Source organism: the organism of the source record quoted next, unplaced genomic scaffold (assembly GCF_019419815.1).
Source record: "Pyrus x bretschneideri cultivar Hongxiangsu unplaced genomic scaffold, Pyrus_bretschneideri_v1 Contig7, whole genome shotgun sequence".
NCBI classification, from domain to species: Eukaryota; Viridiplantae; Streptophyta; class Magnoliopsida; order Rosales; family Rosaceae; genus Pyrus; species Pyrus x bretschneideri.
Window position 1 is genome coordinate 1,024,463 of NW_025999809.1, and position 13,420 is coordinate 1,037,882.

General features: G+C 38.5%; 1 pseudogene; it reads right to left on the reverse strand.

The window, feature by feature from the left end:
- Positions 1–13,084, reverse strand: LOC103965616 (annotated as a pseudogene).
- Between the last annotated feature and the right edge of the window lie 336 nt (positions 13,085–13,420).

Sequence of the window (13,420 nt, forward strand, 5' to 3'; positions counted from 1 at the left end):
CCAAAGTAAAACCTTAAAGAGAGTAGATAAAAGAGCAGTAGTAAGTGTTCATGTCACTATCTTCTTCGAAATGAATATAAAGTTTACTTATATCCTTCTACTACCCAATCGAGCTACTAAGCTGCAAGGGCTTGTGGTAATTATTCATACGGGATCAATGAAATCTCCAGCCGGAAAGAATGAAGAAGATCGAGGTAATCAGTTACGCAAGTACACGACTTCTACGACTCTACTTGGCTCTTTTGTGAGCTTCATACAAGTAGCCTAAGCTCACAACAACAGCAGCAACAGCAACTCCTACCGCTCCTTGTGCCATTATGGTGCTGTCCTTAGCACTTGTCTTACAGGAAGTGAGGTTTGGAGTAAACCCGAGCTCTGAAAGTTTCTTATGCGATTCAGCATAATCTCTTAAAAATGCTTCCTTATCTTGTCATGCGCCAAATTTAACAAAAGTAAGAAAAGGAATGTCAAATAAAAAAGTATAAATAAGCTCGCAACGGTAGCTAATTTTATAGATATCTAAAAAAAATCCTAATTTTATACATATTTGATTTCATGTGGTCCAATAACTTAGTGGATGAGATGTTTCCACCCATGCATCCTGAGTTCGGAACTCCCCCTTCCCTACATTATTGGAATAGTTTCAAACCCTTCTCCTCCCCTTGAAAATAAAAAAATAAAAAACATCAAAGCCAAACATAGGGATGGGCACAAGAGATAACTGGGTTGGGATGCAACTCATCATCCCAAACTTCCCCTTAAAATTCATCAGCTCCATCCGCCCCTCATGGGGTGTTTTGATCCCCACCCACAGATGTTCCGTCCCGCCACCTTATATATTTTTTTCTGTATTAGCTAAACGTCCGATATTCAAACAAGTCTTGCTAAATATCAAATATTAGTCTAAATGTTAATCGCAGATAATCGTACAAACACTGAATTTTGACACAATAATTACTGTAATTAGATGTCAAACCTTATAAATTAAAATAATCAGGAAAATCATCTAACTTAATAAAAATGTAACATTCAATAATGATATAAAAAATATATGCACAGCGGGACAGGTACCCCAGCTGGTGCAGGGCCCTGAACTCACCCATGCCCATCCCTAGCTAAGTAACTTGGTCTAACAAAGTTCAGTCAATTCAACCAAACACGAAATTGGGGTTCAGTATCTGCTGCAAATGGGTCCTATTGAAGAACCATGACAAATGTAAAAATTAACCAAATTAGCCTCAGCTTTTAAGTGGCAATGGTCCCAGAAGAGGTGTTCTGTTACTGCATATTAGGGACAATGAGCCTGGTTTAACCCAGTACCGGTTAACATCAATTCAGATAATATGCTAGCCCAAATTGAAGAAAAGGAGACATAGTTTACTTGAGTAAACTCCATTTTCAATCCAGACCAAACCTTTTTCTATTGGATTGCTTAAAACTTACAAGGGCTTATAAGAACTAATAAGTAAACCATCTTATAAATGGCTCAATCCAAATCTAACAATTTCCGAGTGGTTGGCAGGTCAGGGTTGACCAGATCACGCACCACCAGAATATGGGTGAGCCACATTTGATTATTTGTTAAAATTAGTGCCAATCGACAATATTAAAGTAGCTCTAAACAAACAAAGTAAGTCTGTAAATATAATCTAGCACTAGCGGTGAAAACACTGTTTACCAGCAAATAGGACTGAAACAAGCCCGAACCCAAATTACCTTTGCATACAGATCGACATATTTACGGAACTCAGGATCCTCCACTAAAGCTGCATCTGTCGGAAGTTTCAACAACCCCTCTGATTCCTCGTTCAATAGTTCACTATCAACAATGAGTGGCAACAAATGTTCATAATCACATGCAAACATAATGACATAAAATGGTAAATTTTCACCAATTTTTCAAGTCTTACACAAAGTATGAGTTATCAAACTGCAGAGGTTCCTTAGTCCAAGGACCATCAAAACCAGATCTGTCTGGATGTGCCCTTCCCTATAAGATGAGAGCAAATGACACAGAGTAAACATGTCTAACTAATAACAAAGAAGAGCATTTATAGATACAAACAAGGAGGAAGAATTACCAGTGTATGACCCCCAGATAGTGCAACACCCAGATAGTGCAACAATATCCTTGTCAGACAGCCCAATTCTATAGAACTTTTCCCTCAAATGTGGTGCACCTATTATCAAATGACAAAAGACACCGACAAGAAATTAAATTTCTACTAATGAACAACAAAAACTTCATCTCCCAAACAATTTAACTGAAAATGACACACAAGCAAGCCTGACAACTTGTCATAAATCTCCAGCATTCTAAATACATTAAGAAACCTAGGAGATGGGGAGAAGTGGGTTTAGTTTTAACATGGAGTAGCTTATGGCAATCCTACCGTGTAAACCAAGAAACAATCCCAAATCTGAACTTAGAATATAAAAGTGGTGTAGCAACCAAAAATGAGCAATATTCAAAATAAAAGTTGGAAGCCACGGTTGCTTCTGTGGCTTTGAAGAGTTCCATAGGAAACCTGTGCACGCTAATGACTAGAACTATTTGCATAAAGAGCTTGCAACCAACACCAAGAACTACATATTGAAGACGTACCACGTTCCACATCCTAACATGGATACAAAGTTGCTTAACAAGTATCTCTGACTCTTATAAACTAATAGCAAAACATTTATAGAAGTAACTCATGCCATCAAGCTCCAATTGCAAATTATATTGCACGGAAACTTATTCTATGTACGTAAAACAGAAGAAATTAGAGTAAAACAATGGATTACAAGATGAAATGCTTGAAATAGTGTTCTCCATTTTCTTGCACTAAAGAAAGCAAACAGCAATGCAAAAATATAACAGAGATGTTATTAGAGAACTTCTAATCTAGTCTAAGCAAATATGTTCTAAATCTCTGATATTGAAATGCATAACATATATGAATTAAAACCCAACTAAAATGCTAGCATATGAGAAATATTAAAATAGGTAATATAAAACTTGAAGAAGATATCTAAGGTATTGGAATAAACCTCGTTTAGCATCTGGAAGTCATCCTTCCTTAGGAGAAATTTTAGAATCCTAAGAACAAGTAGAAAAAAGCAGAAGAAAACTTGACAACAGTGATAAGGAAACTAGCCATGTTTCTTTAAATAAGAGATCACTGGCTGCAACATACCTTCCTGCCTGGAGAATAATCAATGGCGGGGCCTCCAGTGACCTCAACTGCAACAACACCTGCAAGCTGAAAATACGAGTAATCATGCCCCTTAGTTGCTATCTTCATAAAAGAATCCATGCTATCTCCCACGTATTTTTTCGGAAAAACTATGGTGATCTTTGTACAAGCTCTTCATTTGCAAATAATTTGATGACCTAAAATTATATAACAGGCTGAGTAAATCATTCAGAACTATAATCACCTGGTATAGGTCTGCATATGTAATCCTTGGATGCTTAGACTTCACTTCCTCTGACATAAAAAAGAAGCACCCGTCAAAATACCTTACATTGTATATCTATCTCAAAAGCATGACTCTCAAACACATTAATTGTAGGTACTCTTTGTTGAATTACTGATCATACAATCTTGTATAATGGCCAAAAGGATGGCACTATTATTACACAAATACTGAAACATGTAAAGCACCTTGGAGACAACATAATATGCTACATAATGACAACTTCAATACATAGTTGCTTACGTATGGTTTCGTTATAGTTCCCTTATCAGTTTCATTTAGAAAATCAGAATTGAAGCTAACCAAAGTAAGCACATTGTCTTCTCAGTTACATATACAAGACAGTGAAACCATCTAAACTTGTTAAATGCTTGGCATTAAGGACTTTCGCTGTCTGAATTGCAAACAAAGACCAATTGTAACATAGATGCACATTCAGTATCACCGATAAACTCACAGAAACAACCAAAGAATCAATTAAGCTTGCATAGCATGTCACATGACACAAAAAAAAAAAATTTACAATCATCTCGATTCTCGTATACAGAATTGAATGTTGTTGGGAACCAGAACAAAAATACCAAGAGCAATACTGCAACTGACTCAAGCAAACTGGGAGAATGACTCATTTATTGAATAGAAACGTTTGCTATTATATAGCCTTACATAGTTAACGAAACCCTAAAAAACAGCCCACGATCCACACTAACAGAAAGTGGTAACGTGCATGTGGAAATAGTCTACGTAGAACTAGTCTTCCTACATAATAGGAACTTATTGAAAACAAAAACAATCCTAAGCAATAGAGTCCTACAATGAAAAGGACAATCAAACTTATCAATCCCTCCCTTAAACTTACTGTCATCAAACAGTTAGTTTATACTAACAATCCCGCAAACCCCTAGCATATTTCGAAGTTTTTGGAAAGCATCAACCTTTAACGGCTTGGTCATTATGTCTGCCACCTGATCCTCGCTCCCACAGTGAATCAAAGCAATTGAACCCTCCTTTGTGAGATTCCTCAAAAAGTGATATCTCACGTCAATATGTTTACTGCGACCATGCATCATTGGATTCTTTGACAACTTAATGGTTGAACTGTTATCACATCTAATTAGAGTACACGCCTCATTGTTGTACTCAAGCTCCTTCAGCACCCTCTTCATCCATATTGCTTGACATGCACACACTGCAGCTGCTACAAATTCTGCTTCTGTAGTAGACAGTGTAACAATAGGCTGCTTCTTTGAACTCCATGTCACAGCACCCGAACTTAGCAAGAACACATAACCACTGGTGCTCTTCCTATCCTCCACATCTCCTGCATAATCACTATCTGTGAAAGCAAACAGTCCATCATCTCCACCTTTCTTGTACTGAATACCATAATTCACCGTCCCCTTTAAATATCGAAGAGCTCTCTTTGCATCTTGTAGATGAAGCTCAGTTGGTCTTGCCATAAATCTACTCAAGAGACTAGTGACAAACATCATGTCTGGTCTTGTGGCAGTGAGATACATTAAGCTTCCCACCAATTGCTTAAAGTATGTCTCATCCACAGTAATTCCATTCTCATCCTTACTGATCTTAAAACCTGGGACAATCGGGCTGCTTACTTCATTACTTTCCAACATTCCAAATCTCTTTAGAACCTCCAGGGCATATTTTTTTTTATATATGAAAATACCATTTGTTCTTTGAAGTACTTCAATGCCAAGAAAAAATCTCATGCTTCTCAAATCAGTCATATCAAATTCTCTCAACATGGACCTTTTGAATTCACACATCATGTCTTTGTCATTACCAGTAAAAATTAAATCATCAACGTAAATACTTACAGTGATGATCTTTCCTGCTTCATTCTTCTTTGTGAACAAAGTTTGCTCACTGTCACACTTCTGAAAACCTTCCTTGATAAAATGAGCCTCAATCCGACTAAACCAAGCTCGTGGAGCTTGTTTTAATCCATACAATGCTTTGTGTAGCTTGTAGACCAAGTGCTCCCTTCCTTCCTTCTCGTAACCCCTTGGTTGCTCAATATAGACCTTGTCACGCCCCAATCCCGACATACGTCCAGAATTGACACGTGACGTCACCAAAAATCCGTATCTATCATATCTCACCTCCGGGATATGGGCAAGCACAACTCAATAATCGAATCACATAGTTATTTTTCGTATGCTTTATGGCTGCATCTAACCTCCCCGTTAGACTACCTACGTACCCTAAACAGGGATCAAGCCATTTGTAGTTCGTCATGCACAATAATTGACATATAACACAATCCGATTAAGTCGAAAGGTATAACATTTCTCAATCAATCAATAGAACTTGACAAGCATGAAAATACTAGACTCAGGGTTACATAACAACCCATCTGAAAATCATGATTTCCCCTCCATCAATATATAGGCCATTATGTCACAACATGATACCGCAATTCACAACATATATCATTTCAAAGAACCAACGATGTACAATACCATTCTCGAGCCACATTTATCAACAAGTCTAATCGTAACAATAACAATGATATTCAACATAACAATCCCACATGACGATTAACATTTCCACTTCATCCATCACATAAATCATCGCGTTTCCCACATAAATTCGCGTTTCATAGTGTGTAACATATTTAAGAATTAACAAAGTACATAATATTCTCTAGAAATATTAATCAACTAAAATACTCATGATAACTCCACTCATATCCAACGTCATTCCATAATCACATCAATCAATAACACATACAACAAGTCGAAACGCAAGGCTAGAGCAACACAATTCAGTTGAAGACTACATCTTTGGAAAAGGGGATTTTACGGACCAAGGCTCCAAAGGGGATTCCGGACCATCACTCAACGGAATCCAAACAGAACTCGGTTCCAATCCACCCAACCGAATTGAACAGAAGTCCAAGAAACATAACAACGGCTCGAAGGAACAAGACATGATTCAAGTTACCCAATTCACGAAACTCAACGAAACGAAGCAATATTGAGCAAAAACCACATCACAATGGGTCATTAGTCATTTACTAGACCTCACATCTCCTAAGCAATTCAATATGCGTTTCAATCACATGTCACAACCATTTCCAATACACAAGTCAAATCACATTTCACTTCATCATACTAATCACTATACTTCCAACATTATATTTCAATACATAGCTTGTAACATATCAAGGAATCACGAAGTACAATATTAACATTTAATTACGTTAATCAATCAGTGAGATAACATATCATTTCACGAATTTAATTAAAGAACTCTACATAATTCCCAATTTGGGTTAAGAATAATAACATGGTAATCTAATTTATTTTCACAATATCTATTGTGGGTAATTCCCATCTACTCGAATTTAGGATTCTAAATCACCTTACGGAATGAACAAGAGCAAGGATTCCGGCCCACTCAACGGAATCCAACAACATTGGGTTCCGGACCACTCAACAGAACCAAAATATCAAGCGGTTTCTCATAATCTACCCAGACCTGTCATATGTAAAGTCAATGCCAATATTATGGAATTGGTGCACTAGCAATTCAGGCACACAGATAAGCTGAGAGGCTCGGGTGAGGGACAATAAAATAAGCATGTGATACAATAATAAACCCAACCATCAATCATACTTTATAAACCTTAAATATAAATCTTTCATAGGAAATCAATACCAAACTTTTGAAAACTCCGAGGGAGGCACCCAGACATCCAAAAGTTCATTTCAAACGACCATAACATCTCACACCCATATTCACATACACACAATGAAAGTAGAATTAGGCAACACTGTTCATCCAAAGCCTACACTTTGCAACCATCTCAAACTATACTCCATGAACTAAGGTGGATACAATCCCGGACCATCACTCAACGGGATCGCGGAGTAAGAGGGATTCCGGACCATCACTCAACGGAATCCAAACTAAGATACGATTCCAAACCAGTCACTCAACGGAATTGCGGAGTACATTGCATAACCACCAATCAATGAAACAACACATGAATCAAGTTACTCAAGTTATAAAGGCTCAACAAAACAAGAAATGAAATAATGAAACGAGCATTGACACATGTTTCAAAGCAACAAACCCCATGACAATGGGTTAACGGTCCACCACTAGCCCTCACCTCATCAAATCAAGCCAATCATACAAAACAAACCATATTTCCAATACGCACGTCAAATCCCCCCTCATATAACTATATCATTGGCTAAATATGAAACTTAACAATTTATAGGAAAAATGATTATAAAACCATTTCATATTCACATAAATTAAAGTCACTCACATTTCATCGTATCATACCATCTATGTAAATCATCCACCTTTCGAATATGCACGTCAACTCACATATCACGATCATCATCAGTACACAAGCCAAATCATGTTTGATAAACATAGGTCTATGGCTAAATATATATATATATAAATATATATAGAATCACATTTTAATAGAATCACATTATAAGACCAAGTAAAATTCACAGATGATACCAATATAAGAAATCAAGATAATAACCATACCACATATGTTCAAGTCACTCTCTAACCAATGTAGGCCCATTAGACTTCACTTAAGTCTCCCCTAGTACTAATTTTATTATTTAGAACGTTCCGAGACATGTTTACCACAATTCAACTCTCGGTCAACGATGGGGTCCACAACAATCCGCAAATCAGATTTATGACCCATAACTTCCCAAAGTCCACATTATGCTTCGAGGATAACATACTAAAGTTTCATTATGATCCAATGGTCGAATTGTCGTCAATCACACAAACAAGTGGCGGTCCAAATTGATCACCACACCCAACAATTGAATCCTTGGCGACCAAGCTAGACATAGGTTCACATGATCACTAGAAGGTATTTGAAACCTAGACAACACTCGTGAACGATCCCACGCACCGCCACACGTGGTGGAAGTCAAGGTGGAGGGTTTACAAACCCCGAATTTCAACATTAACTAGATGAGCTTAAATTTACGTGGTAGCTAGAGCTCAACAAGGGAAACACTTTTTACAACTAAGCCGACGATAAATTCTAACCGGAAACCGTCCAATTTCACCGGAGAAAACCGGATTTCTAAGGTTCTAAACACCCAACTCTAAAATGAATACGAAAGCACAAACTAAGTATACCCACATGAAGATTATGAAGAGTAGATGAAGTTTCATACCTCACTCGAAGGAAATCGTTGCCGGAATCGCCAGAAAAAATGATAAAACCGCCGGCAAAGTCGTGGACTTTGCGACCTCAAGCTGCAAAGATGGAAAAGAAATGGGGAAATCTAAAATCACAGAGATGTAGGCTCGTCAAGAGCTTTCCATGGACACCAAGATCATCCAAAACGGAGCTCGGATGAAAAAGATACAAGCGGGTCAAGTTTGGTGGGTTTATGGGTCAAATTCTCCCTAAAACGGGTTAGGCAGCACCCATTTTCCATTTTCTGAAAAACCCCCCATTTCTGGAGGTTTCCCTCCCATTTATAGCATTTTGGTAATATTACCAAAATGCCACCAACTTTAAATGACTCTAACTTCTCCGTTCGGACTCGGAAATAAGATTTGTTTACGCCTACGCGCTCATGGAATCGAACTCTACCTAACCAATTCAAGAGTTGACTGAAAAGGTCAAGAAAATTAGAAATGACTAAAGTACCCCTCACTTCGTTTTCTTAAATTTGGAGATATAAAGAACTAGTTCCAATCAAATCTTCGAAATACGTCAAGAATAAAATAAAATTAAAATTTTAGGGACGAGATATCACAGACCTCTTCACTCAGCTCTCCATGAAGGAATGCGGACTTGACATCTAATTGGAAAATCCTCCAACCCTTTTGTGCTGCCAAGGCGATAATCATCCTCACCGTGTCCATTCTTGCCACTGGTGCGAAGACCTCTGTGTAGTCTATGCCATGCTTCTGAGAGTAGCCTTTGGCTACTAGACGTGCTTTGTGCTTGTCAATCTTCCCATGTTCGTTGTACTTGGTCTTGTAGACCCATTTGACGCCAATCTTTTTTGCTCCAATCGGCAACTCACTTAAAGACCATGTTCTATTCTTCTCTATGGAGCTGATCTCATTGTCCATAGCTTGCTTCCATTTCTCTTCTTTCACTGCTTCTTCAAAATAGAGAGGATCTTCGGTTGGCACGATTTGAACCATGTGTACCTCCTCGTCACTTAGCCTTTCTCCAGTGACATAATCACTTAAGTAAGAAGGAGGGCGTCTGACTCTTCCTTCATAAACCCTCCCTTCATCCTCGCCAAGTTCATTAAAACTTCTCTCCTCATAACCCTATGTGTCTTCACTGCTCTCACCCACATTTCTTTCTTCTCTAACCCCACTGCCATTTTCATCTTCATTTTCACTCACCCTTTCTTCTCCCTCACTGTTTTCTTCATTTTCTCCCCATTCTAAATCTAACATGATCTGTCCCTCATAACTCACATCCCAATCCCACTGTTTTTCTTCCTCAAAAATAACATCCATGCTCACAACAATTTTCTTGGCTATAGGATCAAACAATCTATATCCCTTGGACTCCTCACTAACTCCCAATAAAACACAAGGAAAACTTTTATCATCTAATTTACCTCGCTTGACATCTGGAATGTGAACATGTGCTAAGCTTCCAAAGACACGGAAATGCTCGACTGAGGGTTTTACTCCACTCCAAGCCTCTTGTGGAGTGATATCCTTCACTGATAATGTGGGACATCTATTTAGAACATAGATAGTCTAGTTCACTGTCTCTAGCCAAAACGTTTTTGGGAGCTTCTTATCAGACAACATAGAACGAACCATATTCATGACAGTTCGATTTTTCCTTGCAGCCACTCCGTTTTGTTACGGCGTGTAGGCAGTGGTTAACTGCCTCTTGATTCCATTTTCTTTGCAAAAATTAGTGAATTCAGTTGAGGTGAATTCACCCCCTCTATATGTTCGTAAACACTTGACACTTAGCCCTTTCTCCTTTTCCACCATTCTTTTGAAAAACTGGAAGCAATGCAGTGCCTCACTCTTTGCTGTCAACAAGTACACCCATGTTTTACAACTAAAATCATCAATAAAACATAAAATATACCTCCTCCCACTATTTGATATGAGAGAGATGGGTCCACAGATGTCTGCATGAATGAGCTCCAAAGGCTGATTTGCTCTCCACGTACTTCTTGTTGGCATGTCATTACGATGCTGTTTACCATAAATGTAGTATGTGCATGTGATATTTGAGGTTTGAAGCTGAGGAAGTCCACAAACCATCCTCTTCTGTTGCAACGTTCTCAATCCCTTGTAGCTTAGGTGACCATATCTTCGATGCCAAAGATAAAAGGGATCCTGCGAGCTTGTGTGAAGACACCTTTCTGGTGGGGCACTTGTAGAGACTGGAGTCTGAGCTAGCAATATAAACATCCTGTTCTTACTCATCTTAGTCTGAATAATCAGACCCTTAGTCGGATGATATATTTTGCAGGCTCCTTGTTTAATTAATATAGCCAAGCCCCTTTCTTGAAGTTGTCATATGCTCAAGAGATTGTTTTTGAGCTCTGGAACATAGTACACCTCATTGACAACATGATTGATTCCATTTAAAACCAGCGAGACACTTCCCTTGCCAACCACATTGATCCTACTTTTGTTCCCCAATTTAACTGAATGAACAAAGCTTTCATCTAGGTTTGTGAAGATATCCCGATTGCCACACATATGGTTGGAACATCCAGAGTCAATAAACCAAGCATCAGTCCGTTCATGTACCTCAACATATGACATCAACAACATATCTTCTTCATTCACTTCTGCATAATTAGCTTATTTATCCTATTTAGGACATTCATACTGGAAGTGTCCAAGATTATGACACTTGTAGCATTCCACCGTATCCTTGTTGAACACCTCTTGGCCTCCTCTTCCACGTCCTCGTCCTCTATAGTTACTTCTTCCACGCCCTCGTCCTCTATGATTGCTGAAACCTCCCTCAGTTTTGGCATCAGTTGTTGCCTTCAGAGCTTGCTCCACACTGCTGCTTCTGTGAAACTTTTGCTCATGTACAGTGAGCGAGCTTTGAAGCTCATCAATGGTAATTGCATCCAAGTCCCTAGATTCCTCAATCGAACAAACTATATAATTAAATTTGTCCGTGAGAGACCGCAGGATTTTTTCACAGATCGTGACGTCAGTCATAGGCTCCCCATACATTCTCATCTTGTTTGCTACTGTCATCACTCTAGCAAAATAGTTAGTGATCGTTTCACTAACCTTCATCTCAAGTGTCTCAAAGTCTCTCCGTAGGGCTTGAAGAGTTGAGCGCTTCACTCGTGCATTTCCTTCATATTTCGTCTTCATGGAATCTTATATCTTCTTGGAGGTGTCATTTTCTAACATCGTCTCTAGGATGCTCCTATCAATTGCCTGGAAAAGATAGTTTTTTCCTTTGAGATCCTTGAGTTTCATTGCATCAAGCTTTTTCTGTCGTGCTTCTGATATAGGTTGCGGCCCCTTTGCTGGTTCTTCATAACCAGTTTCAATCAAGCTCCAATACTCCTTGTTGCGAAGGAAATTTTCCATGAGCATGCTCCAATGGTCATAATGACCATCAAAACGTGGAATGGAAGGCTGCACAAAGCTTCCTTCAGAAGTCATTTTTCCTCTTTTTCTCTCTTGTGTTTGAAGTCACTCAAAAGCTGCAACTTTCCGGTTCTCAGGCCCCAGTGAGGGGCTCTGATACCAGTTTGTTAGGAACCAGAACAAAAATACCAAAAGCAATACTGCAACTGACTCAAGCAAACTGGGAGAATGACTCATTTATTGAATAGAAACGTTTGCTATTATATAGCCTTACATAGTTAACGAAACCCTAAAAAACAGCCCACGATCCACATTAACAGAAAGTGGTAACGTGCATGTGGAAATAGTCTACGTAGAACTAGTCTTCCTACATAATAGGAACTTATTGAAAACAAAAACAATCCTAAGTAATAGAGTCCTACAATGAAAAGGACAATCAAACTTATCAAATGTTGCATTAATTAATTACTGGTCTTTTTCAACCATAAGATAAACTGCTCAAGTTTCGTAAATCGAATAAAGATTGACGATACGGAACAACAGAAACGAACATACCGCAAAAATCAATAGCCTTCTTCAAGCCATTGTTGGAACCATGAGAGTACTCTTCCTCGTTACGAATCGACCCATTCGGCCCACCCGTTTTCGTCTTGGCATCGTAGGTCCAAGCATCGTGCCACCTACAAATTCACACCTCCAAAAACAATCAATCACCATAACTCTAACAAAATCGATACAAACAATAACATGCAAACATTTCATTTACAAAGAGAAATCAAAGGCCATTCTGTAAGTATGAAACACCGAGCAACAGTTAAACTTATGTGGGCTACTGAGAAAACGCAAGCGACCGAATCAGATTTTTCATTCATCGAAAATTTTCTTGGGGAACAAACAAAAGAGTGAGAGAGAGAGCATACGCCAAGCGGAGCATGATCGGAGCGCAACTTCTGCTGTAAATGAGAGCGCGGAGATAGCGGCGAGCCTTGTCGATTTCGTTGAAATACTCTTTGTTAACGAGCGGCGACGTCATCGAACTGGAAGTCAGTGCTCGACTGCGACTCGAAGCGAAGAGAGAACAATGAGAGTGATAGTGCAACTATGCAAATGAGATTTTGAAAGGGAGCCAAAGGCCCCAGCAAATGAGGAGATTGAGTTCGTCCTATTCTTGGTATTGAGACCATTCTGAAAAAAATAGCTATAAAAAGAGTTGAGAGCCTTTTTATATTTGGTAAACATTCAGCTTCAACTTTTTTTTTTTTTTTTTACAGTTTTGGGTGAAAAGAGGCCAAAAACACGAAGCTACAAAACCCAACTTTGAAAAACCAGCTTTATTTCACATCTGTTTTACATAAAAGTTTATCAAACA